The sequence below is a fragment of the Aptenodytes forsteri genome, unplaced genomic scaffold, assembly GCF_000699145.1.
Source record: "Aptenodytes forsteri isolate BGI_AS27 unplaced genomic scaffold, ASM69914v1 Scaffold32, whole genome shotgun sequence".
In the NCBI taxonomy this organism is placed as follows: domain Eukaryota; kingdom Metazoa; phylum Chordata; class Aves; order Sphenisciformes; family Spheniscidae; genus Aptenodytes; species Aptenodytes forsteri.
The window spans coordinates 7,204,562-7,209,330 of NW_008795138.1; positions in this window are offsets into that span (position 1 = coordinate 7,204,562).

Below are 4,769 nucleotides of genomic sequence, written 5' to 3' on the forward strand. Positions count from 1 at the left end.
CAAACTTAGGAAGCAGAAGCCTGGAGTGAAATCCCACTCCCCAAGTCAGGCAACCAACCAGCTGACATACTGCACTGGGAAAGGCAGAGAATCGGGACTTCACATCAGGATAGAGAGCATCACAGATGCAGCTTGGAGGACATTTCAGTGAAATGCTGCAGTGGAATCTCAGTTCACGTTCTGGGGTCAGGGCTGCAGCAAAACCATCTCCCACCATCTGGGCTCCACAACTTGAAATTCTCTCCTGAAAACAGATAACCCATTTCTGTTGTATCAAACTTTTTAAGTAAGAGAGAGAGAGTGTGTGTGTGTATGTGTGTGTGAGAGAGAGTGTTTTGGGATGAGATGAATAAAAAGGGATGGGTGACTCAGCTCCCTATCTCTCTCCTTCTAATCAACAGCATAGTGGGCAGAATATACTTTTCTGGTGAGACACAGGGTCAATTTACTGTTAAGTTGGAAGGGGCTCAAGTCAGTCCCTTGACCTCCCTGCAGTACCCTTTTCATCTGAAAGCGTGCCACTCCAGCAGACTATGCTGGAGACTATGCGCTGCAGGGGGAAAAAAAAAAAACAAAAAAACCAAAACAAAAAGTGAAAGGAACAGGGAGAGGAAGATAAAATATAAATGTCTCTGTGAATTCAGTCCTTCACCAAACAGCTTTTCTGGATACTCTGACAAGTAAGAACAGTAGTTTTGGGGCTCAGTCCTGTCCTAAGAACTGCTCAGGTATTTTAATGCAAACAATCACAGTAGAAACTGGGTCAGAAACTCAGATCAATATATATAGTTTAAATAAGAAATTCTGGTCAGGACCTTGGCCTGGCCTACTCGCTAAATACACCTCCTGCTTCCACATCATCAGAATTTCAAAGTGAAATGACTACATGGCTTTTATGGCAGACTACACCTAGGCTGGATGCAAAATCTGTCCACCTTTGTGACTCCTATTCACTTTTCTGACACCTAGTGTTTGAAGCTTTTAAGACTAACCCTGTGACCTATTCGAGCCAATGTTTCCAACACAAAATTATCACAAGGTCTGATGAATATGTATACTGGAGAAAGAAAGTCTATGGGTTTTACTACCTGCTCCACAGTCTAAACATCTGATGTGTGAAGTCTCATAGGTCAAGCTCGGTCTCATATGAAAGCACAATGCAAGCAAGTCCTCCAAGGGCTTTGCACACCCTGGTGGGTACTGTAAGCAACAGCCTGTAAGCTCATGCTCCCCCACTCTCTCTCTCTGGTTCAAGGGATCTCAAAATTATTTTTCTTGTAAAGTAGAACAGCTGCAGCAAGAGGGCTGGTAGCCTGGTAGTTGAGGGTATGAGCCAAGAAAGAGGAACATGTGGGCTGGCTCTTGCACTGCAAAAGATAGAGAATTTTTATTTTCTCATCCTGAGCCAGTCTCCTACCCACTAGATAGAAGTAGGCAAACCACTTCTCTAACTTTCTTTTCTTTCTTAATTTTTTTTTTTTAATCATCATCATCCGCCACTGCATCATTTTGCAAAGCTCCATCTGGTGAACATATCACAGGGAGATCTGGAACGCGCTCACACGTCACTGCCCTCAGGAAGATGAAGAAGAAAAATATCTAGTTTCAGAAATCTTGTTAGGCCTAAATGCAACTTAGGTAGAAATCCTTCAGTTCTATAAAGACTGGCCTGTGAAACATACTGAGATAGAAGATTCTGGGAGGAGATCTTTGTATTAGTTTAGCCCGTCCTATCCTTAGGTAAAACCAGATAATCCAGACTGGTTTAAAGTCATTGTACGCATCGGGGAGCATAGTTTCTGCAGGAGTTGCATCAACATATAGAGGCAACTTGTTAACTTTCACTCCCAGCACAGCCAAAGCCCGAATAAAGACATAATTTAAAATGAAATAATGATCCTATGACTTTTCTATCATAATTTGTAGGGCACACACACATACTTTTATATACATATGTGTATATATATGTGTGTGTGTGTACACACACATCATCATGTCTACAGTGCAGGATGTCATTATTGTGATTATACCTCCCACAGAAATAGCACAAGTATTGCAAGAAGGGTATCTACAGTAATAAATATTTGTTCTGTAGAAACTTTGCAGATGCTCTGAGTTCTGCTTTGCAAGACCTACAATGTTAAATGAAGTAACTAGTTTTTGAACATGTTCCAATATAACACAAATACACCCTTAACCAGTGTTACTTACACAGTCATAGCGATGGGGAGATGGGAGATTACCAACTGGGAAAATGTAAAAGTATCCCAGTACCTTTTCCTATTTCAAGGCATTTTCCATATTTGGAGTAAACCCATTCCTATTCAAAAGGCAACTCTGATGCCCAAGCCAATTTGCTTGTGTTTGGTTAAATATGGGACGTTATACCCAGAAGAAAGGTATAAGTAGGAAGCTCATTGCCTTAGACTTCTAGAAGTTGCAGAGGCAAACAGGAGGTAAAAGACATCAGATAAGGAAATAGACTTGGGTGCTTTTCCCCCTATCTGATCTACTGTATAATTTGGAGGGGATAATGGGAGTTCTGGTTGTTCAATCTGTGTGTGGATTGTAAACTGGGATGTGTATGCCGAATTTTAAAGACCCAAATTCACTGGCACTTCAGTGCTGCATGATCTTTCACTTTGTCACACTCTCTAAATAAAAGAGTTAAAAGTTTCAGTCAGAGAAATCCTCATCAACATAATCCAGGAGTAGGTATTTCCTTAAAACACTTAGAGGCAGGCCTCTTCTCCTAAGATACATGTTTCTAAATTTAATTCAAGAAATTAGGAAATCTAGAAATTTAGGATTATGGCACTGAGTAATGATAGATTAATTTCCTGGCCCTGACACACCTTTTCTGTGTAACTTGAGTCACAGAACCAAAACTTCAGATACCAAATCTAAAATGGATGATGCCTTTTTTCTTCCTCTCTGACTTGTCTTCTAGATGCTAACCTTTGCATGGCAGATGCTCTCTCAATACATATATCATATATATGAGACATAAATCTCTCAATATTGTTCCAAAGTATAGAGCTGAAAACACAATGGGTTCCTTATTTAGATATTCTTTTGGAAGTTACATATCACCCATAAACACTCTTACATCTTCTGGCAGCTTTTTTACCTTTTTTTTTTTCCACTTTGAAATTCTAGGACCCCAGATGGCTTCCACTAGTTCCCACCTCTGAGCAGGTCCCTTGGAAGAAGCACACAATTTGTCCTTCATGCTTTGACAACAGGTCATTGTCTCCTTTCTTTTATTTGATTCGTAATTATTTATTTAATATCTTGTTAATGTTCAGGTCCTCTGGTTGCATTTTGATTGTTTTTACGGTGCCTGAGCAATTTTAATAACACGAAGATAAAGTTGCTCAGAAGTTTTATTTTAAGGCAGGAGGAGAACAAGCTCTTTAGTCCTCCTGCCCCACATCCCAGTGAGCGTTCACCAGGCTCCAGATTTTCAGCCTTTCCTCCCCTGAGCCTTTACTCATGGTGATCTTGTCACTGCTGCTGACACCCGGCGAGTGGGTCCCCTACCACCACCCCACCGCAACCCTTGCCGCTTCCGCTGACTCTCCCACCTCCCTCCACGGAGTTTACTGGGGGCTTCTCTGCCTCCGGGTCCCCTTGCACTTCGAGGCTGCAATTGTTGATCCACGGAAGGTTTCCAGCCAGCCTAGCACACACACACACACCCCTACATCACCGAGAGACAAAGTCAAAGAAACCGTCAGGAGAAATGAATTAACGCGCCTCAACGTGGCGCCAAGTTTCCTTCCCTCTTTTTTTTCCTAATGAAACCACTAATATATTTCTTGTTGCGCTTTCTGTCTCAGTGGCATTTTATCTCTTCTGGCCCGTTTGTAATTTATTGGGCAGGCTTTTTCAGGGCCAGGATTTCTCTCTTTTTGTCTGTTTCGTTTCCTCCTCCCGTTTCCTCCCCCTGCTCCCCCCTCCCTCCGTAGTCCCTGCCCACCGTAACGAACCGAAAGGCCAGATCTTCATCCTGGGGACCCGAAATGGCCACGGTTCTCAGTGGCATTTTATCTCTTCTGGCCCGTTTGTAATTTATTGGGCAGGCTTTTTCAGGGCCAGGATTTCTCTCTTTTTGTCTGTTTCGTTTCCTCCTCCCGTTTCCTCCCCCTGCTCCCCCCTCCCTCCGTAGTCCCTGCCCACCGTAACGAACCGAAAGGCCAGATCTTCATCCTGGGGACCCGAAATGGCCACGGTAACTGTTGTAACTTGTCTGTGGTCTAATTACATTAGTTTGATAAGATCATCGTCGGCAGGATGTCTAATTTACTTGCAAACGGCAGCCAGGGAAAAGCTTTGACCAAATTAGCATGCCGCCGGGACCAGGGGGTGCAGGCTCCATATGGCTCCCTGGCTTCCTCTATAAATAACCCTCCTCCAGCCCACCCCCGCGGTTACATCCCCCCCTACCAGTATGCCGCAAAGTTCACCAGCGGCGCCGGACGGGAGAGGTACAGCCCCGGGCTGCAGGAGGCACCCGGCGGCCGGGCTGCCTCTCCCAAAAAAAAAGCAGGCCGACTTCTTCTTCTACCTCCTCCTCCACCTTCTCCTCCTCCACCTTCTCCTTCCCTCCTCCTCCTTCCTTCTCCTCCTCCTCCCCTCCCAGCGCAAAGTTCACCAGCGGCGCCGGACGGGAGAGGTACAGCCCCGGGCTGCAGGAGGCACCGCACCGCCGGGCTGCCTCTCCTGCCCCCGCCTCCTCCTCCTCCTCCTCCTTCTCCTCCTCCTCT